The sequence below is a fragment of the Gallus gallus genome, chromosome 3 (assembly GCF_016699485.2).
Source record: "Gallus gallus isolate bGalGal1 chromosome 3, bGalGal1.mat.broiler.GRCg7b, whole genome shotgun sequence".
In the NCBI taxonomy this organism is placed as follows: Eukaryota; Metazoa; Chordata; class Aves; order Galliformes; family Phasianidae; genus Gallus; species Gallus gallus.
The window spans coordinates 54,460,341-54,487,273 of NC_052534.1; the positions used below are offsets into that span (position 1 = coordinate 54,460,341).

At 43.5% G+C, this 26,933-nt stretch overlaps 1 long non-coding RNA gene across 1 annotated transcript in view; it reads right to left on the minus strand.

Annotated features, from left to right (window-relative positions):
* Positions 1-2,452: 2,452 nt before the first annotated feature.
* Positions 2,453-26,933, minus strand: part of LOC121110360 — a 32,599-nt gene continuing 8,118 nt past the window's right edge. Inside the window, exons 2-4 of the long non-coding RNA XR_005858913.2 lie at positions 12,331-12,561; positions 9,931-10,076; positions 2,453-6,679 (exon numbers count right to left, since the gene is read on the minus strand). This is a non-coding gene — a long non-coding RNA (uncharacterized LOC121110360). The remainder of the gene's footprint in view (positions 6,680-9,930; positions 10,077-12,330; positions 12,562-26,933) is intronic.

Sequence of the window (26,933 nt, forward strand, 5' to 3'; positions counted from 1 at the left end):
GCCTGGCATCCTCCCCACCAATAGGTTAGGCCTGGCTCCCCAGCTTTGTGATCCTCACTCCAGAAGGACCTTTTGCTAGCACAGAGGCAGCAAATCAGGTGCTCTGTCGTCCTTCCATTCTCGCTTAGAGGCTATATGAACGTATTTATTTCTGGCTCACTGAACTCTTCCCAACTTGGCATCCTCAACAGAGAGCTGGCAGGCACTGTGACTCGGGAATAGCATGTGGCCTCACTCAGGGCCTTCCAGTTTGCTCATTTTTGCTTGTAGTTCTCCACCAAATCACTGTGAAGGTGAAACTGCAGAGAAATAAAGTGGCAGCCCAAATACTAAACCACAGTGGTGGGTTCTCCACCTCATGGGAGTCTGGGGTTAAAGTGGTTGCGCTTGGCCTACCACCTTCTTTCAAAACTCCTGTTTGAGTTGAAATGCCCCTACATTACGATTATTGCTATCCAAAACGCTTTCATGCTGTTTTCAAGCAACAACATTTTTTGTTTTCATTTTTAATGAAAACTCAAAAGCTGTCAAAGAAATGTTTTGGCCAAACTGAGAAAAATTGCTTTCATCAGTCTTTTCCAGGAGAGAAATAAATAAAGAATTCCCCAGCTGTCTCTATTAAACCGCAGACATCTAACTGCGAAGGCAGGATGCCGCCAGCTCTTAGCTGGCTCCTCTCACGATGTCCCCGGGAAATAACCCTCAGCAGCGCCTGGTGTGCCCATAGTGCTATGTCAACACGGCCTGCTCCCATGCCAGCACTGCCAGTGCAGCCCTTCCTTGCAACGCAGTTGGAAGTGATCAGTTACATTCCCAATTTCATAGTCAGAGAGAGGAGTGCTCACAAAGCTCATGCTGTCGCCTGGGGAAGCATGAGGGTTCTTCACATGGCTTGCTCATGGCTACATGGCAAGTTTGTGCCAGCACTGATGACCTTTTCCTCACAGTCCTCTGTGTAGCTTGGGATCACCAGGCCTCCCATCTGTTTGCCACAGAATTAAGAACCGGGTGCAGATCCTTGCCTGCGGTCACTTCAAATACCAGCAAAAAACACATGGTGTAGTAATTCATCAGGTACCTCCATCAGCTCCCCATGCCAGGGCTGGCCAGGCTTGGTGCATCCTATGAGCATAGGTCCATGCCCAGCACACCCCAGTATTTGTCTCCACTGCCCTGCTTGGCTGTGCCTCCAGCGTGAGCTCACTGCCCTCTGTGCCGCAGCTGTGCTGGTGCGAGGCGCAGCACCAGCCCGCCTGCAGGTGATAAGTCTTGGTCTGAAACCCACAACTTTGATCAGTGCTAGGAAAATCAAATTATGGCTATTTTATGGTACCTAGGAGAGGGCCAAGAGTTGCCGTGAAGGCTCATCTTTCATTCTGAAAAGAGCATCTAATCGCTTAGGGATAGAATAGCAGGACAGGGAAAGTCTCAAACCTTGTCTGAAAGATGGAAAATTTATGGCTGCAAAGGGCAGCGTATATCAAAGAGCTTTTGGCCAAGGCTCACCAATAAAGCAATTCACCTACTGGGTGATGTGAGGACAGAGCAAGATGAAAGTAAAGTTCGATCATTTCTTCCCATCACAACAAAAAGGTTGATAAAGAATATACTTGATATCAAACAGAGCTTCCTGCTGTCTCTAGTTACCTGGGAGTTTGGAGCCTGCAGTTTGAATAATGTTTCCCCTATAATAGGGTTGACAGCAGAAGTGTGGAGAGACTGATGGGCCTTCATGCAGGCTCAGCTTTTGTAGTTCAGGCTCATTCTTTATTCTCAGAGTGGAGCAAATAATAAATGTGTAAATAAATAGTTACCAATCTTCTGGCACAGTAAAATAACTAGTTGCTTTCTTGTGCTGCAAAGAATTCAATCATATTCACAGTAAAGCTGCACGCAGATAACACTGCATCGCTTGCGATGTTTCGTGTGCTTTGCAAATAGCTCTGCAAAGTCATTTGCATCGTTTGAGATGGAGCATGGGTAACATTAAATGTGTCTGCCAGAGGGGCTAAAGCAACTGCAAATGCAACTTGGGAAAGTTAGGTGCTTACAGAAATACAAATGTATGGCTTATTTTGCCTGTTTGGTTTATAAAAACAAGTCTGTGCTAAATCCTGACCCAATCTGGTGTTATTAGCATGCTTATTTGTTTAATAAGAGCTCTGAGGAAATTAGAGCTGAATTTCTATTAACAACTCTGCTTCTTCTTGCAAAAAATAATGGGATTTCTATTTGACTGCAATGGCTGTTGTGCTCTGGGTTTACCATACCAAGCTCTGCTGTGTTGTCTGTACATCCAGGAGATAATTTTGTCCCTTAGCTTCACAGCAAAGCAGAGAAATATTTTAAATGATTCTAACTGAGGCTTTCTCAGTGAAACAATACAACATTGAGGCCGATGATTTTTTCTGGCAGACGCAGGGGAAGATAATGCACAAATACTCTGAAAACATCCAGGCAAATTATGTATTTCATCAAGTGCTTTCCATTTGAACATGAGCAGAAATTGTGCAGCTGCTGACTCTCAGCCTGCTTGCACCCTTCTCCCTGTTTGTAAGCAGGCTGCACGCACCGCGCTCTTCTGCTGCCGCAGGTCAGGGCTGCGCTGGGGAAAAGTGCCCTCATAGAGTACATGGCAATTTGCAGAGGGCAGTAAATGAGGCAAAATGGGTGTTTTTAAGGAGGTACCCAGGGAGATGAGAGGGAGTACGCCCTGCGAAGCTGCCCTAAATTAAAGCGTAATCTCTGGGGCAGACCCTTAGAGACGACGCGGTACCATTATTCCCCTCAGCCTGGGGCTTCAAAGGCACTTTTATTCTTTCTCTTCACCAAGGAACTTCTGCTCAGGCATCTCGAAATGAGAGGCGGCTCAACTTTTGCTTTTTCTACAACTCATTCCAATGACAATCGATTCTGAAATGTGGGGGCGCTGGCAAAAGACAAATCTCTTTTTCAGTAACTGTCTTCCTTTTTAGACAGAACAAAGTGCAAACAGTGGAAGCTGGAATATTTTCTGTAGGATTTTCCCTATATTTATCCGCAGCCATACCTTTACCTGAAACTCCTTCAGGAAAACGGAGATATTTCCTCTTTCAATTTTACTCTTCAAAAAGTTCAGTATAAAACCGTGCTAATTTTGACTGAAATGACCTAAAAAGGATGGGAAGAGACATTTAAACTCAGTTGTGCAGCACAATACCTGTTCTAACTAATTTGTAAAGCGCAGATGAAAATGATGTGGATCCAAATTTTTGAAGATGAGATGCTCCTTACGTCCCGGTGCTATGGAAATGCCTCTCAGTCTCCCAAGGGTAGCAGCTCATGCGAAGCCATTGCACCAAGAAAGCAATGCAGAGTGGCTCGCTGCAGCTTTATGTGGCAGTCCAGCATGGTGTTAGCAGCATCCTCGACATCAAACATCTGAAGCCTAGGCTTAAACACAGTGTTAGCGAAGTAGTGCTAAATAGGTGCATTGGCACTTCATTAATTAGTACATTAATGCCTTTAGCAAACAGCCTGCCCGCACACTCAGTGTCTGTTTCCATCCACAAACATTTCCAGGCAATACTAGCAGCTAATGGCGTAAATACAATTACAACGGGTGCAGATTTGGCTGCTTATGTTAGCAGTAATTAAGGAAATGAGGAAAAATCTTCGTAAGGTGTCAGCGTGTCACTGCTAACCCCGCGTGCAGTGGTGTCATCAGCTGCCACGACGCTGATCTCTTTATGAAGAGCCTGCGTTGGAAATGCTGTTTTTATTTAAACTCATCTCTCCGGCACAAGAGCCACCAAGTCTCTGACTTCCCAGGCAGAGGCTGACACCCGGTCTTTGTCTCTGCAAGTGCATCCAAGCGCAGCAGCACTGCACGCATTGCTCTTTGCCAGGCAGTGACAACTGCGGCGAGCAACTATCCCAGGACTGCATCCCTTTTGCGAGTGAGAATTTCACCAGGGGGTTATAACGTTCATGTTCTAAGCCAGACTGTAATGCACAAGTCTACAAAAGTCAAAGTGGGTAAAAACCTGTTTTATCGTACTGAGTAATTTTTCCATTCTTTGGTGAAGAGAAGAGGGAAATACCGCCGCACTGCCGTAGAAAAGAGCCCCTGACAAAGCTGCAGCGCTGATGAGAGCTGGAGTGAGATGCTGGGAGGTACTGGAAAATCTGCTTGTCAGGAAACGGCTAATGATCCCTATGGAGCTAGGATGGCTCGTTTTCTGCAGAGAGACTCCCCACCTCAGATAACACACCTGCTCAGTCTGCTTCCCTTGCCTTTAAATGCTGCCCAAAACTAGAAGCGAGCATTTCAGTTACAACAACGTATCTCTTTGCAAAACTCACTGGTATTCTCCCTCCACCTAAGCAGCTGGGAACCCAAAGGCACACAGGCACAACGGCCCTACAAAGAAGAAGAGCTATTTAAGGGATTTGTTCCAATTTCTGTTTAATATAGATGTGCTGCCACAACCTCATGCTGACGGGTGAGTGCCGGTGGAAGGGTCTGCAGCCTCTGCTTCCTTTGCAGCACCATGTGGCTTGTGAAGCTCCAGCAGAGACCTGGGCAGGATCCAGAAGCCTTTCCTTGTTCTGCTCCGTGCCAGAAAACCCACTAAGCACAAGCGACACTCTCAGGGTCTGCTTCCTAAATCTGTCGGACAAGTCTGCACCTAATTTGATGATTCCTCAAAGCTATAAAAGGAGCCCAGGGAAGGTGACAGGGAAAGCACTGCGGGAGCCCTCCCTGCTGGCATGGTTGCCCACCTGGGGCTGCCCAGAGGACTGGGTGAAGCAGGTGCTTCACATTCATGCAGCACCCCAGTGCTTGCCCACCCGTGAATGTGTCTCAAAGCAAGAGTGGTGAAACTGAATTTAGGGTCTCGCTGAGTTGGAGCCTCAGTTACAGAGTCAATAAGAGTACAAAGTCTCTTATTTTTAACAGTTGACAATAGTAAAAGGATAGTTTTGCTGTTTATTCATTCAGCAAGACACGAATGCCTTAAAACAAAGATGACAAATGGTTTCCAAACCGTTACTAACAATTTATGTATTTTAAGTGGAAATAATGGAAGTAACAGGTTAAAAAAATATATTATTTAACAATCCTAACTCCTTCACATATCTTAAAGCATATGCTTTATGCATACTTTTTAATATATTATTGTCATGCTCAGTATAGCATGAATATTCCGTAAAAATTGTATTATTATAATTAGAGGAAATCATGACTACTCCGGAGATATGAAAGATGAACAGCCTTCTATAGCCTGCGAAAGATATTTTCCCATATAGTCTTTCAGAGGAGCTAAGCAGTTAAAATATGGGATGCTCTCTGCCTTTCCAAAAGTACACAAAATCAGTTTATTGTCAACACATGTCAATATATTTACTTGCACCGAGGAAATGGCTTCTGTTGATTGTTTTCAACTGGGCTGGTGCCTGTGTGCCAGATTTGCAAATCAAATGTTACCACTACTGTTTTTCTGGCAAAAGAAATCAGAGTTGTAACCGGAGTTCCAAAAAATGTCTGTCCTTTCACAGTCACCTGACAGCACGTACAGGCACGGGTTTGAGATTGCAGCCTTTATTTTTCTAAAGAAGCAATTGTAAAATTCAAGCTTTTCTCCACTGCCACTTCCTCTGTAGACATTTCTGGAGGCTGAAGGACAGACCTAGGGAAAGCCTTCCCACCTGACTGAGCATTAGGACATAAACTGTCCTAAGGTAGTTTTAGCGATAGGGAAAGAGTAAGAGAGCACCAAACTCAGCATAATTTTAGGGGAGTTGTACCTTATTGTAGATGTAGACAACACATGCTTCTACCAGTTCAGGACTCCTGGACAGGAGCTGTGCTGGTTTTAAGGGATTCCCAGAGGTCATTTCGTCCAATCTCCCACTCAAAGCAGGACCATCACCAGTATAGGTCAGTCAAGGCTGTCATGCACTCATCAGACTAGATGTAATTCTCAATACACCTCATCCATAAGTGTCCAGCCCCTGCTGTTTCTTTATAAAGGCTTCCATTTGCCTTGCTCCACAGCATCCAATCCATCAGCTCATGGTTTGGAAGAGGAGAGAGAACAGTGGTAGGCAGCAGCAATACTGAAGCTTGACCACCTTGAACCAGAGGGATCTGTTATCAAATATGAGAGGAACAAGGCCTTTCTAATCATTGTCTTTGCCCATTATCAAACCTCAAAAGACTTAGCCTCTGCTCTTTCCAGAAAAACAGAAGTTCTCACTTCAATCTTCAAGTTCAATGGAAGCTCCAGAAGATTTTTCGTTACGGCCGCCTGATTCAAATTTCCCCACGAGTGAAGAGATGGTGCGCATTTCCTCTGCCATAATCACTCTCATCTCAAGCAGTCTGCACTGTAATTAATTCACCTTCACACATGGTGCAAATGTGTACACATCCATGCAGTTTGCTTCTAAGTACTAGGAAAAGGGTTTGCAAGACAGAATGAAAAAAATACAAATAATTCCATGTATGTTATATGAAACTCCTTGCAAATGCCTTGCTACTTTGCATCTACAGCATTATACATAATGTCCAGAGGCGTGAGCTTTTAACAACACAAATGGTTTCAACTCCTTTGGATTCCCTGATTCCCTGGGCCTTTCCAGCAGGAAGGTGATGGTCCACATTCAGGGCTCTAGCTTGTTACAGCAACCGAGTCTGGAAGACAGCATGTGGAATCAGTCAGTACCAGTGTCTAGAAGAAGAATAGGCTCAGCCTTGAATGTTCATGTTGGATATTGTCTGAAAAGTTGCCCATCATGTTACTGCTTGGAAGCTGTGGCAGTCAGAGATGACACGCTCCGGCTTCCCTATTAGCCCCCCTGCGCCGCGAGGACAAAGGCAGCGGCAGGCTCCCAGCCAAGCACATACATTTGCAAACTGCCGCCAGTCAGTTCCCAAGGCCAGGGGCTGGATGCCATTGACAAAGAGATGTGAACCGCAGGCTCGGCCTGCTCCGATCTCCCTGCCGCGTGAGTGGCGCTTCTCATGGAGATCTGCCGGGCCTGCTCCGTCCCTCCCAGCCAGCAGCGGGCTGCCCAGGGCTGCCTCTTACTGATCAGGTTTTCAACCAGACTGTGCTACTCAGCACCACGGGGTCGTGCAGACCTCAGCAGCGTCCAGTTACACCGCGTGTTAATGTGCAGGTATTTATCTGCCAGCACACACAGCATTCCTTTCTCTAACCCACAGTGTGGATGACCGGCTTCATGAATTTACTTTTCTCCACTGCTAGAGCTGAACGGCAATTCTCTATGAACTGCAGCTTCCTCTTGGAAATTCCCCATGCCCAAGCCCGCGTTCCTGTCATGCTGTTATCCCAAATCTTCACACAACCTAACCTACCCCTCACTAAACCCCTTTAACAGTACTACCATGATCCAACAGGAATGTGAGCATCTCAGGAACATCTGTGCTAATGAAGGCAGCCCCAGTGTTCACAGGAGGGTGGAGAAACCCAGGGTGACACGGGATACAGCAAGCCTGGAGCATACTGTACTACTCTGGGAATCCTCATTAGCCAGCATGAGAACATCACACCTTTTCTTACAAGTGAAATTAGAGCCCTGAAAGTGCTCTAAGCTGAGGCAGGCCAAATTTCAGCTTGCGACGAGGTGAATTAGCTGGGTCTCAGCACTGCCTATGTGGCAAGACAGCCTTGCCTGTCCTGAGGAGGTTTTCAGCATGATGTGGACTTCCTTTATTATTCCAGCCCTGACACTGCTTCCCAGGTGGCTTTTCACTAGCAATTTGCCAGTTAGTTGGGAAGCAAATGCCAAGACCTGCAATGCATGCTTGGTCTGCTGCCCTGGGAGCAGAGGAGCTGTGATACTACCTGAAATCAGCTGGAGATAGGAAGGGCCTTGTCATTTGGAGGCTGAAAACACTAACCGTGCTTGGAGGTTTCATTACAAATAACAGGATTTCTCTTCTCACCCCATGACCTTGGCTTGGCAGGGTCTTATGTATGATTTTATCCACACACCTGAAAACGTGGCAAAAATCATCCCAGCTTGTAGCTAATCTCAAGCTGAGAACTCTTCCAGACAGCAGTTCCTGCAATAAGCACCTCTGGGGCAAGGGCAATTCCCTTGTATTTCCATATCTGTTTACAGAGTGGTGGCCTGCAATGCTCCTGCCCCTCTGGGAGGCAGCTGGGCAATCCCAACACACTACTTTCTAAATGCATGAGTGATGCTCAGTCTGGCACAACAGCTTCTTGAAGAAGTGGAGTGTGGTGGTCAAAGCCTTCAAACCTCATAAACACTAGAGCTGAGGACTCTGCTGGCTTTGAGATGCTAAATGTATCTTCAAGATGAAGTAATGTCAGGAATTTAATCCCACTAGGGAAAAACCTGCCTGTTCATTATTGTAGGTTTGCTTAAGAGAATATATGTTGAACAATCAGACTGCTCTTTTCCAGCAGTCTTTTCTATTCTGTTCTTCCCCTGATGTGACGGCCTGAGGACTTGAGCATGTTCAGGAAAGAACACTGGATCCCAGGAATCCAGGCTGAAAGATCACTGTGTTACTCTCACCCCCTCATATGTATCACTACCACGAAGGACTGCGCAGCAGACATGCAGACCATCACCACCACCCTCAGTCTGCTCTCGAAGTCGCACCTTTAGGACTGCAGTACTAATAGAAGCAGAGTAGTTTTCCTTCTACTTGCAAGCCCTGCTCCCAAGCTCTCAGTAGTCAGCTTATCTGTGAGCACATAGCAAACATTATGTTTTTGATCTTCCTCTTCATTTTTCCCTCTGCATACTCCTCTTCAGCAGTAACTCAGAGTGTGTAGCTTCCTGACTACAGTACGTATCACCAGTTCAAATATTTTTCCTGTTCATCTTGCTTTTAGCCAAGGGCTTCACAGTCTTCTCTCCTAGATTAAAGCCAAAACTTAGCTCAAAGCAGTGGCAATGACTCGATTTTTGAGTCAAACCTACATCAACCAGAAAAAGCAACAAATATTTGTTGCATCGGGCACTGCATTTGGAGCCCAGAAGAATTACTATTGTTGTCATAACTGGGAGAAAAATCCCACAAGGCTGAATATGCACGCACACAACCTAATACACTACACACACAAACACAGATTTTTATGAGCAGTGCTGTCAGCGAGGAGATTGTTTATAGCTGCCAGTAATTTATCGCTTTTAAATGTAATGTTGGAATGCAAATAACTTTCCCATTCTCTTTCCTCGGTGATCTGCTCATGAATAAGGCTGAAAGGAGCCCGAGCAGGAGACACAAGCGGGGAGGAAGAGGAGACACAGAATGAATCAGCCTGCCCCCGCTTTCTCCCAGCCCCTGGAAATGTCACCGGCTGACCATGGGATCAGTTCCCAGCCCAGCGTGAGGACGCAGGGCACAGCTATGTGTGACATAACACTTAGCAGCTCCCAACCCCGGCAACCGAGCAGGAATACTGCTCAGCCTCCCTAAGCAAAAACGTATGAAATGGCGTTAGGCAAGAAGAAGCTTTCTGCTGGCTTGCAGCAGGAAACAGAGGCTTTTTTCCTTTCCCTGTAAATGATGATCCCAACTCTTCTTTCCTACCTTTTTACATCAGTAGGGAAGGAAGAGATATTTAAAACTGCTGTTCCATGCCTTAAGTGTCGTTCTATATCAGAGCTACTGAAGTCGCTTTTGTCACCATTTAGTGATGATGCATTTCATTGGTACTATTGGGAAACGTGCTTCATCTTTGTGCAATTACGGTCTGATGAAAGAACTTATCAAGTGGTCACTTATGGACAGCAGCCTTTGTCCAGCCTTCAGAAAAGAAACAAGTGAAACCAATTACTCTGGCTGCTAACCTCTGCCCAGGCTTGGTAGTGAAGACTTAGAGGAAGATACTTAAAATAATACGAAGGTCAGCAAGTTACTGAAGTGTTCGTACTCACAGGGTTAACAAAAATCTTGTATCCAGAGCTTCTTAACTCCCTTCTCTTGTGTTTTCACTGTTTTTCTTCTGATGGCAGAGGTTCCTATTATATTATTCCGTTATTGTATGTATGGTAAGTTATGGCTCCAAAAACATTTTGGGGATCTGTAGATGAAAAGTCAAGGTCAGCCTGTCAGATATTTGTGAGTCCACACTGAAAAAGTGTCTGCCTCACTCCTGACACTGTTGAATAACAACAGAAACCAAAATTTTATGGTACCAGGCTATCAGACTGATTCCAAGCAAAAACAGTAACAGTTTGTTTGGCAAAAACTTGACTCATCAGCAATTTGGAGAAATAATACAGGAGTACTCTGGGCCACTAATTGTATATATATATATATATAATGTGTTTCTAAATGCTTAAATAGAATAATACTATGAGCTTCATTTAAAGGCCGTGGAAACCTTGGGGGTTATTTTAGTGGGCAGAACACAGGGGTCAACTTTTTCAGTTTCTCGTCACCTCCTCTGCAGGCAAGAAAATCCCACCAGATTTAGAAGGGGAAGCTGAGGTTTTATGTGCTCACATCATCGCTGCGTGGGAGTTTTGAAGAAAAGCATTAATATCACAGCAACTGCAAGGCAAGAGAGTGGCAGCTGGGCGCTGGAGGGCATGGGGAAGGCTGTCAAAGGCTGAAGAGGGACACAGACTTCACGATCATAGAGTAATTTTGTAAATCTGCAGGGCAGCACAGTATTTGTAGAGCGTGTCAATACGCACGCATATAAGCTGGCAGAAGCAATCTCATGCTAGAGCTGGCAAAAGTCAGCTTTGGTCTGAGGAGCTTTGTGTTTGACACATGGAAAAATAAAGAACAGTTTTGTTCCTCAGATCGTTGCTGCACGGAGATATAAAGTCTGGGGTTTTCATCAATTTTAATGATCTGAGATACAGAAGATAAACTCAATTCCCTAACACATATTAGTAGAAAATTAACTTTGCTGGGTTTGTTTAACTGAAAACCTCTGTAGGAGACTTTTTTTTTCAGATTTCTCAAATTTGTTTTTTCATTGTGGCCTTCTAATATTTGAAGGGAGCATATAAACAGGGGGGGAAATGACAGTTTACGAGGGTGGATAGTGATAGGACAAGGGGGAATGGTTTTAAACTGAGACAGGGGAGGTTTAGGTTGGATATTAGGAGGAAGTTTTTCACACAGAGGGTGGTGATGCACTGGAACAGGTTGCCCAAGGAGGTTGTGGATGCCCCATCCCTGGAGGCATTCAAGGCCAGGCTGGATGTGGCTCTGGGCAGCCTGGTCTGCTGGTTGGCGACCCTGCACATAGCAGGGGGGTTGAAACTCGATGGTCATTGTGGTCCTTCTTCAACCCAGGCCATTCTATGATTTTATAAGATTTTCAAGACCATTATCATTATCATCATGTATAAAAACAAAAACAAACAAACGAAAAAAGCCTGGAAAACAAATAAACAAACTGTGAACATTTTCTTACCAGTTAAAATTTTAATTTGTTCATTACATGTAACTTTCAATTTCCTCATATTTTGTGATTTCTTTTAGGTGAGGGAATGTTTTTAAAGTTATGTCAATCAAAGCAAAACATGTCTCTATGGAGAAGTTGGTCTCTCAGAAGTGTGACTATGCCCACCACCAAGGCTGTTGCATCTCCAGTCACGGATTATGTTGGTTGCTTTGTGCCTGGGAGATCAATCTCCACATCGTTCCTTGGAGGACTTAATCAGTCCCATTGTATTGTGAATGCTGGTTTTATTGTTGGCTGCAGTAGGTTCAGAGTTACAACTTTAGACCAATCCCTCATCTTACTCAAGCATAAGGAAGGTGTGTCTGTCATTTTAGGTAGGTCAGTGAGGGGGCTTTGGTAAAAACGCAGTCTTTTCCCGGGCAGTAACAAACTGGGCTCTAAGCCCAACGTAGGTACAATAACAGTAACACCAAGGGGTGATGGCACAGGGTTTTCCACTGTGCTTTCATAGGTTTTTAGGCAACTTTCACGCCTCCATCCCACAGCCCTGTCCATCCTTTCAAAGCAGAACATGGAGAAGCACCATGAGATTTTGCATACAGATGAGCCTATCCACAACATTTTACAAATGTTTTACAAACCAGGATGGAGAAGACCAAAGCAGTTCTTCTTTCATGTGCCATACACCATGAAGCAGCAGCTAGAGCTGGCATTCTAGTAATGCCATGACTCAGTGTTGGCTCCCTCTGGGCACATTTATCCTCTGCCAAAATCAGTGCATGCTTGTTCCTCTGAGTGCCATGGGGGTGCTCTGGGCTGCAGGATCCTGGCAGCATATCTCCATGAGCACCCACAGGCCTGCCCTTCCCCAAGAATTCCTGTGCTGCATATTCCTCCCCTCTATACTCACACTGATGTGAAAAGCCAAAGAAGGATTTTTGCCTTTTGGGGACATTTCCCATTCTTTAATTCGTTAATCCTCCTCCTGCTTCCAGGGAGCAGTAACCCCAGGCTGATGTTCCCATTGGTGAGAGAAGAGAGCATCTCACTGTCTGCTACTGAATGGCAGGTTGCTTCACTGTGCCACATGAACTGGAATTCACCGTATCCATCTCTTTGCCTTCCACATCTGAGAGTGACTCTGATAAAGCAGAAGAGAAGTTTTTGTATATTTACAGTACTCACCCATTCATTAATTCATTAAAGTTGCATTTTGTTGAACATCAAGTACATCAAGTATGCTCTATCTAGCAAATAGAAAGATTAGTGCAACAATTATCTTGAAAAATGTTGTTATGCAGTTCATTTGGATAATTTAAAGCTGTTACCATTTTCTAAAAGAGCCAAATTACCAGATTTATAATAGAAACAATCCCAAATTACAGTTAATGTAGTTCTGCAACAACAGCTCTCTGAAAAGTGACTGCACTTTCATGGAAGTTTACTAAAGGCTTTATCTCCATTTTAAATACGATCAAATTCAAAGTGTCCTTATTTGTTGGGACCTGTACTTCTTGGAAATATCTCAGATTCTTCAACTTCTCTGCTTTCAAGCTCCTTACAAAGTCAGCACAAGGCTGAAGTTACAAATACCGGAACACCTCCAGACATGTCATGCACCAGAAAATATTTTGCTGAAGAAACAGAGAGCGTGCAGAGTGGGGTTGGAGTGAGAAGGTGGAAAGGAGTTAAATAAACGCAATGAAGTACGTTGTTTGCCACAGCGGAAACTCTGAAAACACATTTGCTCATTTTTAACTACACAGATAATAGAAAGCATGACGTTCAGCGGAGACGAGTTGCAGATGGAAAGCATCACTGAGATCAAGCAAGCAGCTAAGAAAAAGATGATATAATTAAAGGTTGCCAGTTGCATTGCTAAGACACACGTTTATGGGAGCTGTTTGGGGACATTTCCAGAAAGGAGCAGAATTTGGCATTTTTCTTGAATATGTGTGTGTGAAAGGTTTTCAGATCTCTATAAAACCTGTGGAAGTCTCCATTTTGATGTATTTGTGCACAGCACCATGAGCTGTTGTACACTCTAAACACTACAAGGTACCATGGTCCTAGTCCGTGGTAATGAGGCACATTTACAGGCACATTCAAGTTAGGATCCTCCACTGTCAGCAGAACAAGCTGCCCATCGTTAGCTCTCCGGCGTTGAAAACAACTTCAAATTCCATGAGAAAAGTACATGAATCACTCCTAAGCAGAAAATACTATCAGTCCAACGATGAATATATGTGAGCACGTAATTATGCAGCAATTGCCGCTGAAAGGTATTTTGTTTTTACAGCGAGCAATTTTTTAATTGTAAATTTCATAGCGTCTTTAAACAGAGAATTTGCATACCCAGAATGACAAGATTCGATGTGCATTTTGAAGTTAGTTTCAAGCTGCCCCTTGGCGTTATCAGACAAACAAAAGTAGCTTCATTCCTGCTCAGCATTTCGAGTTGTATTCACCATTCCAACAAATGCTATTCAATAACAACTGCTGCAATCCCTCTGGAATTGCCCAGAGAACTGCAGACTGCAATTGCAGCCCGCTCAGCATCACTTTTGCATTCTGTTTCAATCCTTTGCAGAGTAAATGGAACACGCATTTCTCTGACGACTCAGAATATTGTTCAGAAGCAAATACGTCACTGCTTACATAAGAGCACTTGAGACGAGAAGAGATGTGGCAATCGGGGCAGCAGCAGTGCTGTGGACATCTCATTTGGTACTTCAGTGTGTTATGGATGTCTGGATTGGAAATGAGAAGGAGAAGGGATGGGGGGACAGCAAAATATTTCATGACAGACACAGCTATGCCGCTCCTGCCCAGGAAGCATCATCTCATCTCTATCACACACACAGAATTGCATCTGAAGTGGATTCGTGTCCACTCTACTCATTATAAGTCACCAAAACCGAAAAGTAATACATTTAGCGGTTTCAATACTGTTGCAACTGGAATGCTGTTTTACCTCTCTGTCAACTGCACTGCTGTGAAGGACTTACTTTAATGTTGGCTTGGTAAATAGCAAGTTATAGCACTTTGTACCAGTTATAACGAGTGTATAAAATGCTCTGATGTTTGAACTCATTTAACCTCACTGGTTACTGATTAAACAGTACTGGTCAGGCTGGCTGTGTAACAGCAGTAGCCCAAAGCTGGAAGTTTGAATATTAAACCCCTCATGTTTAGATGTTGTGCTGGGAGACATGGCTTAGTGGGACATGTTGGTGATAGGTGGACATTTGGACTGGGTGATCTTGGAGGTCTTTTCCAGCCTTGCTGATTCTGTGAGATAAAACACGTGGTTAGCTGCCCTTAGCTAACAGCCTGAGGACGGTACCTCTCCCAGCAGCCGTGCTCTGTCAATCTCTGCCCATTTTGAGGGGTCTTCATTTGCTACCGAGAAAGTTGCATTTTCCCCATTTCCTCTCCTCTCCCAGCCCTGCTGAAGTGCATGCCTACACACACAGGGACGTGTGTGAGCAGCCACAGCCTTTCAGTGGGGTGGTTCACAAGCACATAGCTGACCACAGACAGGAAGTCATGAACTAATTCCATTTTTTTCCCCCCCAGTAAGCAAACATTTCGCTTTTACTTCACTCCGCAAAGCAAAAAGCTATTCCTCAACTGTCTGCCAAAACGTAGCTTTCGCGGCCCTGCTTCAACTCAAGCACATCACCTAATGATTTCGAAAGGAATCACAGCACTGCAGGTGCTGTGCTGCAGTGACTCCAAGCGGATCGGCGCGGCCACTGCCACCGAGCGCACCGCTCTGCCCGGCTCCCTGCGCGCTGCCGGGGCTCCGCGGGCGGTTGGCCGCCACCGCTGCGGCCAGTGATGCCGCTGGTCTCACTGAAGCCGCACCTGTGCAGAAAGCTGTGCGTGCCCGAGCCAGAATCTTTAGGTATGGGATATATAAACACATATTGAAAAGGAAGAAATCTGGTGCTGGGGACCTTGAAGCGCATCTTTCTCTTTTGCTGGGTGGCCCTGTGGGTTGCAGCGGGACTGGCCGTGGTCGGAGGCAGCAGTGGTACAGGAGTGAAATCTCCAAAGCTTTCAGGTAACTGCAAAAAAACATCTGAGAAGTGTAATGATGGAATTCTGTATATTGCACACTGTAATTCACCAAGGTGCTTTTCTACTAAGATTTTCTGGAAGAAAAAGGCCCATGCACCACCTCTGTATGTGTTACTGTGCCATCTCAGTGATTTCTCTACGATGGTTTCCCACTCCAATATCTCACAGCACACATTTATGGAAGATGCCAACATTCTGAAGCAGAAAAGAATGACTAAATTCCCTATCACTAACTGGACAAGTTTGCTGTCATAAACAAGTACTGCCACACTTAAAAAGTGTCACTGGGTCCTACCAATGGAGTATGTGTAGACGCTGAATTTTGGGAAGCACTTATTACCGTATGAGGATTTGCATGTCTTTCCAGCCCCAGAAGAAAGGCATCCCTAGTGAGCACTGCCCCTGTGAGCACCTGGTGCTGCATGGTGCTGGCAGCTCCGTGCCGCTCTCTTCTGTCTCAGCACCCCCACCAGAGCAGCGGAGCAGCACCGCCCAAGAGCAGACAGGCAGCGCTGCCCAAAGGTCCCTGCCCACTCACCGCTGACCTGGAGACAATGTTGGCCGCAGGGCATCTCCCTGAGGTGCTCAGACTTTGGGTTAAACAGAATTAAGTCGATCATTCACTATCTCTTTTTTGCCCTTGCGCAAAACAGACATCTTCTCCAAGGGTAAGCATTTGTAAAACTCTGGTATGATGGTGTTTTGTACTCGTTGCTTTGCTGTGAAATACACACAGTACAAGCCTGGAAAAGCAGCCGTTATGCACAGGGTTTCTTTGGGTCTTTGCTTACAAGAACGTTTTGGGAAGAATTTCATGCAGTCAACATAGTCCTCCGGTTCTGTTAAAGCAAGCCAAGCTGTGCCTCCAGTACACTGCCAGCACCTAATAGAAAAGCTCAGCAATCCCACAGAGCCCAGCTTGAGTCATTTAGAAAAAGAAAACAAGTCACACCGCCACCACTGCTCCGTGGTGAGGAGCTATTATTAGAGTAATCCTCCGGGGCCGGCTCGGTTGTGGTTGGTCAGTCATTCACGTATTCCTATCCGGCTGCCTTCATGCTGTCCAGGACATGAAGCAAATGAAGCCTGGCTGTTGCCCAGATGATCCATGATGTTGTGACCAGATGGAACTTCGCTTACAACATGTGTAGATGCCTGCTGGACAATAAACAGGCTTTTGCTGTCTTTTGCTCTGATGAACTCAAGGGGGTTACTGGCAGGTTAAAACAATCACGGCTCTCAAAAGATTTTTTTTTTTTCTTTAATTTACACCAGATGAGCAGAACAACAGGGGAAAAAAGAGGTTAAATAGATGTTTCTTTTTTGTGTTGGTGTTGATCTCTGTGGGTTTTTCTTCCACTTAGCTCGGGATCGGCAAAGAAAAATAGCTGCATTTCAGCTCATAAGCTTGTATTCATTTATCTTTTTGTCTTTAAATCGTTGTGATTGCTGCAAGCACGGGTTCACAGATAAAGCAAAACAAATTTTATAGCCTCATTCCTGCTCCGTGGGGATCAGTATGTGCATGCATGTGTGCTCCCCACCAGTACTTCTGCACGACTGCCCATCCTACCTTTTAATTTAAATACCATATGAATAATTGTCAATAAAAAGTAAATAAAAAGCCAGAGATAGAAGAAAGAGGCAGATTATGGTTCATGCTAAAAGGAAAGCTGCAGTGCACACTCCCTTCTTGCTACACATCAGAAATAGGAATAAAAGAACTGAAGGGAGAGAAAGATACGCATGTACACACATACTCTCTGTCTGTCCCACCTGCAGGAAAAGCCTTATCTGAGAAGACGCTGCTCCACAGACAGCCAGGCTTCAATGGCCCTACTGCTCCATTTCTCAGAGCACGGATATGTGAAACCTGAGTATATCATCAAAAAAGGAATGGGCAGAGGTCAAAGCTCACACAGAAATCTCAGTTCTCCTCTGCACCCTTAGTTTTCATGTTGTTAACAAAATCCCTGGCGGTTCTCAACATGAAACAAGTGCAGCTTCCTAGAAAGAGCCAGAACCCAACAGCTCCCAAATGAAATTTCCTTGTTCATATCAGAGAATGCAAAAGCAGATCCCGACAACCACACTTAATGTGAAAACGCTGAAACTTGTTTGATTGTTCGTCACTCAGACACAACCCACAACTCCAGCAGCTGAGCCTTGTAACAGCACCCCAGGCTGCTCCTGGAGAAATTCAGCTTGCTTAGACGAAGCCGTGGTGGAAGCTTCCACTGACATACACAGTTTTATGATAGAGGAAACACCCATCAGATCTGTTCCAGCAGCAACATCCAACTGAGAAGTCATAACGAACAGCAGGGGTTTTTTCAAATGTTGTCTCTCAGATGATCTGATAACCTCAAATGATCCCTGCAAGAAAAGAAATCTCTGCTTCTTTCACAAAAAGGAAGACAGAAAACAGGCACCGTCCAGTGTTAATCATATAATTTCCTATAGTTCTGTAAAAAGGTTGTGTTACCTTCTTGAAATGCCACGTTTGTGTTGGGATGGTGCAAAAAAACCCCAACAAACATGATAAACAGAACAAAGGAACTACAGGAACTCATCAGCCCTTTTAGCGAAGCTGCTCTGACGCTGAATTTGTTGAGTGCTTATATCGATTTCGGTTCCACTTTTTTTGTGCTAACTGTACCGATTCTCGTATTCCTACGCTTTCTGTTCTTTCTCAAAAATAAATAAATAAATGGATAAATCTGTTTCCCAAGAGCTATTATGTGATCCTGAGGTTGAGGAAGAACACGGTGACCTGTACATCTATATTTTCATTTCCTACATCCCAAAGGAGAAGCACAGTAATGGTGCCACAGTAACAGCTTAAGCAACCATGCAACCCTTACACTTTTAAAGCAAGACATTGGAGAACAGGAGCGCCACAGACAGTGTTTTCACGGTTAACTGGTGGCAGAATTCCAGATATGACAGCAAGGGAAGTGTGCTGTGGAGAGGATTTCCTAAGGAAAGAAACTGACGGATGTCTAATCTTAAGAATGGGGAAAAGCTCTCGATTTTATCATAGTAAAGTCAGACACATAATAAGAAACGGTGGTGCAGAAATAAGTTTCTAATATTGGAGACATCCTGCCCCAGAGAAGTTCTGACCAACACTGAATTTTCAATTTAGAGTGACAAATAACTCCAGTGGAGTGGACACTTAGGAGGAATGCTCATCGGAAATGCTTTTGCCACCTGGAGGTAGAGAAAAGCTTCAAGGCAGCATGGTTAACTTACAGCTCCTTACGAGGGGAGTGGAGGGGCAGCGCTGAGCTCTGCTCTCTGTGACAGCAACAGGGCCGGAGGGAACCGCATGGAGCTGTGTCAGGGGAGGGGCAGCTGGGGGTTAGGGACAGGGTGTGCACCAGAGGGTGGTGGGCATGGAACAGGCTGCCCAGGGCAGTGGGCACAGTCCCACGCTGCTGGAGTTCAAGGAGCATTTGGACAAGGCTCTCAGACATAGGGTTTGGATTTTGGGTGGTGTTGTGTGTAGTCAGTAGACATACAATGTGATTTTATGATTCCACCTTCCTGCAATCCTGGGCAATGAGGCACAGCTTTCACAGCAGAAAAAGAGTGTAAAATGTACGCTTGAACAGCACAAAATCATGGTAGCAATCCAAACCAAGTGGGATTATTTGCTTAATCTCATGAAGTATCTCCCCCTTAGCCACATCATCCCTCTTTGTCTGAAGAAGCAAATGCTGTTTGTCTGAGAATAAAATACTCCCTCCTTCTCACTCCCTTTACCTGAAGAGGCTGTTTCCACTCGCATCTCCCCCCTACACTTATCTGCTGTAGTTTAACTCGGCAAGTGGCTAAGCACCATACAGCAGTTTGCTCACATCCCCCCCCCTCACTGAAATGGGGAAGAGAGTCAGGAAAAAAAACCAAAGTAGAATACAAAAAACCAAAGTGGAGATAAAAGCTATTTACTGAGACAGAAAAAGGAAGGGGGGAAAAAAAAAAGGACAATAGTAATGATAATATGTATATATACACAAAACAAGCACTGCACAAGCAATTGCTCACCACTTGCCAATCAATGTCCACCTCCTCACCATTTTCAAGTTTTATCCACGTTATGTCATTTGCTATGGAATATCCCTTTGACCATTTTTGGTCAGCCGTCTTGGTTCTGTCCCCTCCCAGCGCCGTGTGTCCCTCAGCTGCCCTCACTGATAAGACAGTACAAGGAGCTGAAAAACTGAAATGTTTTTGGCTGAGGACAGCATTGCTCAGTGACAGCTGGAAACACTGGTGTGTTATCAGCATTGTCTTTCTCCTTAAGACAGAAAATAGCACCACACCAGACTCTGTGAAGGAAAAATCAACTCCATCTCAGCTGAAACGAGGACACTTTTACAATCTAAAACTGGTTCCAATTGCTCAATTCCTTCTGTATGAAAAGCAGACACACACAAAAGCATACGGAAGATGATCATCTCCAGCTGTTTAAACCTCAGATGAAAGAGAAGAAAAAGAAGACAAGTTATTCCATGTTATCGTAACATTATTTTGTCTGGAAAATAACTGTCTGTGTTGTTAGTTTTCTTTCCCACCAGAAGCCACTGGCATTTGAAGTTCAGCAGCTTGGGTCAAGAAGAGGCAGCACAACACTGTCAGCACTGCCAGAGGCAAAAAATTGACGTTATGAAGTCCCTGAGGGTTCTCTGGTCTTCTGCATGTCCTTCAGGCCAGAAGTACATAATGTCAACTTACTGAGGTGTATTTTAAACTAAAAGGACTGTATTATATACTGAGGTGTATTATATGAAAAGGATTTCAAAATTCCTTCAGGGAAATGATGGTTGAAACATTTTGTAACATAGGCAGCACTCTTGCCCAACTTATGCAGTCTGTATTTTCTTAGCAAACGTGGTAATTTTTGCAAATTCTGAAGTACTCTTGCACGGCTGAGTAACAAGAGATCAGTCTGACCACTTGTGCCTTACACTTCTTAGTTTTTGCTTTAATTCTAAACCTTCTGATAAGCTACGGAATATTTTCCCTGAATAATTTCTTCTGATGGATAATTGTTAATAGTGCCAAAAAAAATTTCTGTACTGCATCTACTTACATATTTCCCACAGACTCGAGGTCTACCATTTTCTATCAGAAATCTCTTTCACTTCCAGGAAGACTCCAATTTGCCTTCTGTCAGATAAATTCTACTAAGCGACCTCATTTAATTTCTCTTTACCAGGAAGAACTTCTAGATTTCAAATCATTCTTTTGTGGATACTCTTCAAATTTGAAGCAATCCAGGTACAATCAGTAGTCACTTCACTCAAGCATCAATCCCTATTATTCTGTCTATAAGTACAGCACACTATCCCTTCTATGCTGATCTGACATTCTCCTGCTTACACATTGCAGAATTATATTAGCTCTCTGACATACAAGTTTGTACTGGGAGCTTATAAGAAGTAGCATCCTAAGTAAAACTAGGCACAAAATGTTCACCCAGTCCTTACCCTTATCTAAAGTATGTATGTAAATGCTCAGAATAGGGCATGCACATTCACTTAGATGAAGGGCACATACAGAGAGGTCCTCTCCTTGCAAACACATTCTAGTATTGAACAAGGTACCTCACCAGCAAACTCAGAAACATTTTCTACATTGCTCTCTCATTGAAACCACATAATACTACTGTGATGCATCAACACTTTTTTTCCCACAAATAGCTTGATACACCTGCTTCCAACTGCACTTCTTTAGAAGAAATAGCAAGAAGATGTTCGATGATGTTATTTTAGGCAGCGTGCTAGATGTCTTCCTTGTAAACACACTGTCCTTCCTAGGTCATGGCTTGACATGGAGGAAGTGCCTTTTTGAGAATTTGTTCCCTAAACTGAAAACTCCTTCTTCTTCTTCTTCTTTTTTAATGTAAAATAAAGATATTAACACATCAGTGTAACTTTTCAAGAAGCGGCATAAGGACCTCAGTCAAATAAAAATCCTTACCATGCGTATATGCTCCATCCAGTAAGTTCAGTGACAACATTCCTATATTCTCCTAGATGAAAACTGCATCCAGTTGACGGCTTCAGTCTGTTCCCATACAAAGTTTCATTTTGACTTGAGATGCAATAGATGTAACTAAATTTGAAGAGAAGCTAACTAGGCAAAAATTCAGACCCGCAAAGCTAATTTTGGCAGCCCAAGTGAGTGAACAGTCACTTGCAGGATAGAAGAACCATAAATTTACCTACCGACTGTTTATTGCTCTCCCATAAAATGATCCTCATGTACGTTAATTACATTCTGACTTACACAAAACAGAAAGGAAGTGATATGAAGTAAAAATATCATAGGCCAACATCTCAGATAAACGTACATTTACTTTCAGAAGATTATCTTCTCAGAAGACTGGATCTTATTAGTTTTCTAGTCCTTGTTTTGAGAATCAAAATTGTTTCTTGAAAACATTTGCATGCCATTAAAGCAGTTACACTATAATAAGTCAACTTACAAGGGTTTAAATCCCCTTGTGTTAGTTCTAGCAGCCCTCCAGTGCTTAGCCTACAGCTTCTACAGTGTTACAAATGAGCATTAGTTAAGTGACTGCATCCATTTCTTACTACATATGCACTTTCAATGCAAATGTTAAGGGCAGCTAGCAGTACACATAAACGTAATTCAGTGGGGTTTTTTTCTGCCTTGCATATATAGGTGCACTTTCTTCCATAGATACCGTAAGACTAAAATATTTGTACTCATAATAGAACCTAGTAGCTGCTTTCATTATAAAGAAGAAAAACCGAAGATTTTTGTACATGACAAGGCCAGCAGCAGGACCAGAAATGGATTGCTGGCTTAAGCCAGAGTTTTCCCTATTTTTAAGTCTTTTACTACCTCCTTTAATCAAGTTCTTTCTTTTCTAGTTAGATAAATTATCAATGCTACAACACACCAACTTTGGCTTTTAATACTTCCTCAGTCCCACGTGCCACATCATTCCTAATACCAACAGCTCTCCACTATGGTCTGACAGACGCCTGGGGAGCATGGGACAATAATGTGAAAAGACCCATAATGGTGCACTCAGTGCACAGTCACTCCCAATGGTGGCAGCTCCCTCAGCAGGGCTCACCCTCCCTTCCTAAGGCTAAAGGAGCAGAGGGCTACAATGCTCACAATCTATTGTGGCAACACAAGAGGACAGTGACTTCATTCATGGGGTCTGTCTACATCTCAGCACACTTTTTTCCAGCTCTCACACCTTGCCTATGGTCAGTTAGCAGGATTGATCCTCAACAAATATGTGTGGCATAAAAGCAGGCCCAGAGAATGACTTGTAGGTGGGAAAAGATGCTTCAGCTGTTGTCTCCTCCACCAGCTGTTTCCCTGTTCATGACGTACACAGGTTACATTTAAACAACTATGGCAGGAGACTAAAAAAAAGTGCACCAGATCTGGGAATCAAAGCATCACAGAATGGTTGAGGTGGGAAGGGACCTTGAGAGGTCATATGGTTCAAATAAAAAAGAGAGCGCTGTGTTTGTCACTACCGCTGGGCTAGCTGCTTCAGTCTCCTCTCTGAAGGCTTTCCCAAGGTACCTGCACAGGAGTGAGGCCTTGGGCATCTCCTACAGGCTTGCATGTAGCCACTAATGAATGATGAAAGAGGGTCTTAAACTCCCCTTTCCCTCTGTGAGACACACCAGGCCAGAGCCTTAGGAGCAGGAGAGGAAAAACACAGAGAATGGCTGTGGCAGAAAACTTCTGTGCAGACTGTAGCTTTGGAGGAGATAGAGGGAAGCTAGAGGATCTGCATAGGGTTATCCACACCACAGCAGAGAGAAGATGAAGTCCGATGAAATGATAGCTAATGAACAAAGACTACCGTCCTTGCAATCCTTAATAATTATGTGCCTTATCCTGGGATTTGATCCCGAAGTCTCTGATGCTGACTGGTCTCACCAGCCAACCCTTCCTTTTGCAGTTAGAATCACTGAGAGATTTCTCATAAACCTTTGGCGTAGCCATTCACAGGGACTTGCTATCCATCCCTCAAGTTCAAAACATTAATTAAAGGTGTATTATTCCACTTAAAATTGCAAAGCATGCGAGTCTATAGCATGAAAAGAACAAACACATCTGCAGGTCTGTTCCCTTATATTTTCTTACCCCACTGTGGGTGACATTACTCATCTGTGAGGTAAAAAAGAAAAGCAAAAGAGAAAAAAAAAAGAAAAAAACCCACCATATTTTTACTGCTTATTTTACAGGTCACATCAGCAAGTTAGTTTTTTCACTGACACACATGGGCAGCATTTGAAATCCCATAAAAGTTTCCGTTTTGCACTGTTACCTCAAGAAGGATGAAGTGCTTTACTCAATACACTGCCAGCTGTTTTTATCTTTATTCTTCTGAAACTGTGCACCTGAGACTGATGTGTACAATATTGTTTTAGTACTCCTTGTTAGTTCTCTAGGAGTCTCTTTACAGCTTCCTTTAATCCTGTTCATCTTGAAGACTGTGCATAAGCCTGGGAATCACTGGTTTAAAAATGAATAGGAAAACAGCCTCGTTCATAAAGCTATTAATAAGAAAAAGGTTGAAGATGTTTAACGCAGTCATTACAACAGCCGCACAGAGACAAACATTGAAACAGAGAGGCCCGCTCTCCCCAGCTGCTCAATTCTGTTTATCCTACAAAATTCATCTGTTTATCAAAGGTTTTGGTTTGTCCAGGTTGCAAGGAGCATTTTGGCTGCAGAGCAGATCCCTCAGCTATGAGTTCTCACAGAAAAAGAAGAGCAGTCACTAAGTCCATGTTTGTTTGCTCTGCAAATACGTGCTAGACTGCGTGTTGTTTTTCATCATCAAATTCTACCTGCTGGTGTCCCTTTTAGAGCAACTCTTCTCATCCCACAAACTTTCAGGACCACGGATCCCGGGGCATCAATCAGATCTGCTCATTTAAATACAAAAGCTACTTAATAATCTACTTTGTGGTAGATTATTAAATCTAATAATCTACTTCTCATGCTTTAAAACATAACAATAAATGATTTAGCATTTGTTTTCCAGCAAGTTTAACGTCCTAGAGAATCAGCACAGAATAACACAGTACTCCATTTTGCCAGCCAAGTCACTGCTCTTTCATAACTGCAGAGACAGGATAAGCAAATGCTTCTCTATCTAACTCGAGGAGAAACTACTCACTTCCTTTTTCATCAAAATCATTCAAAGACTTGGCAATGAACACTGCCTTCTGGAACTACAGCCCTGCTTTGCTTGAATGCTTAGCATTAGGAGAAAAGGAAGAAAAGGAAAGAGAACATTTTTCTTCTGTGTTATTAACAATATGAAAATGAAGACTTCCTTTTGTTCTGTAAAGAAGAAGCAGTGCTCACAATGACTTAGTAATAACAAGGCACAGTTTATCTCACATTATTGTTTATCTGACTCCTGTTGTTATTTTTTGAATATGCCATTATTCCTTTAGATTCTAACTTACAGGAATTTATAATATTTGTTTCATCCACATTGATTTTGGGCTTCTCTGATTTCTTATCTAACAGATCCCGAACACTGAAAGAAACAAACCAAAAAAAAATGTCTTTTATGAGATCTCCGAGGATTTTTCAGAAGTGTTCTGCCTAACATGTTCCTGTCTTTGTTTTTCCTTGTTGATTCTTGCTTTCATTCATAGTACTTATTTTTTCCTACTTTTCCTTCCTGTTCTCCACATGCCTTTTTGTACTGTTTCTGTAGAGATACCTTCTCACAGCCACTTGCCTTTTACAACCACATTCACCAAGCTCAGCTTGGGACTTCTATGGTGGCCTTTGTGTGAGCAGTGTCTTCTGCTTGTTTGAATGTTAAGGGGGGTACAAGCCCTGAATGCAGGAATGCAGTAACATCCTCTGGCTGCAGAGAAGTTTTACAGTCTCAGTAATTAAAACCTCTCCTCCTCAAGCTCTGCCTGTCATCCCATTGAAGTACAGAATAATGATGTTCTGAATGATCCAGAAACTAAGTTTGAAGTTGTATTTCTCACCTAATGTACCTGCAGCATTTTCTTTCCTGTTTCAGTTCCATAAAGGCAGATGTCCTGTACAGGAACAAAGAGAGATTCGTGATTTTCTGATGTGTTGATGGCTTGTCTTGTCTCACACGTACACGGTTCAGGCCCAGATGACAGCATTGTGTTTTGTACTAAGGATGGTTAGGGGAGCAATTGCAAAACAGTCTGTGCATGTGGACAGCTGCACTCCAACACAGCTCTGAAGTCTGTTGTTCTATCTATAGAAGCTTGTTCTGCCAAATAAAATACCCTGGAAGGCAAGCATTTCAGTTTTGCCTAACACACCCTAGTGTGGTTAAAAGCACAATGTGACAGCCTTCTTGTCAGCTCTGCCTTTCACTGCCTGGAAAACAGATTACTAGTTCTGCACGTACAGGTCAGTAGCTTAGAGAAGAAGGACTAAAAAACTGTTCCTGTATATTCCTGATAAACTGCACCAGTGTGTTCCTGACAGCTTTACACTCCCAAGGGAGAGCTGTGATTTCATCTATCTTCACATATATTTCCACCAGATCTCTGGAATGTGTACTGGCACATGGACAGCTTTGAAATTCTTGGCTCTATACAGCCCTCTGCCCAATAATGGAGAAATACAGCAAGTTACTTGTTGTTTTACATGGAAAAAATAGACGATGTATGAAAAAATGTTCCCAGCAAAACTTCGGGAAAATAGAATCACACAAATTACTGATGGGGGGTTTAGCTGCCTCTTTACTGCATATCAACATGTTCTGCTTATGTTCTACAGTTTGCTACATAACTTAATTTTGGCTTTACAAAATCCAAAATGTTCTCAACATTTTTTGTTTGCTGATGTGGCATACGTATGCATTCCTCCATTAATGGTTGGAACTGAGTCGGATCTCAGAAGTGCCTGATCTGTGTAGAGCTGCGTTGAGCAATTTGCCTCTGCACAATTACAGATCAGATCCACGCCCAGTAGAAACCAGGAAGATTCCTAATGAAGTCAAGAAGTCAAATGCTTTCTCTTCTCCTTCCGCCAGGTTTTATTTCCATGTCGACAGTGCTATTTCAAAGTACTGTTTACAGATTTGTCTGGTTTGGTTTTTTTCTTATGGAGGTACTGCCCGAGTTTTTTCTACAGAATCTTTAAAAAAATGTTTGAGAGGATATCAGTAATATACTTTATAAAGGAGAATGTGCTCTGAAGTAAAAGACTCTTAGCAGAAAATCCTGTCGTACATTTACCACTAATAAAAATAGATTACTGGAGTACTCTTCATGGCTATAGCAGGCAAAATTGCTGAGTGATCACTCATTTTCATGTGATCACTCTCTTTATAAAAATTACATTTGTTTCCCATTATTCTTATGAGGATACCATTCCAGGCTCTAACCTTCATGA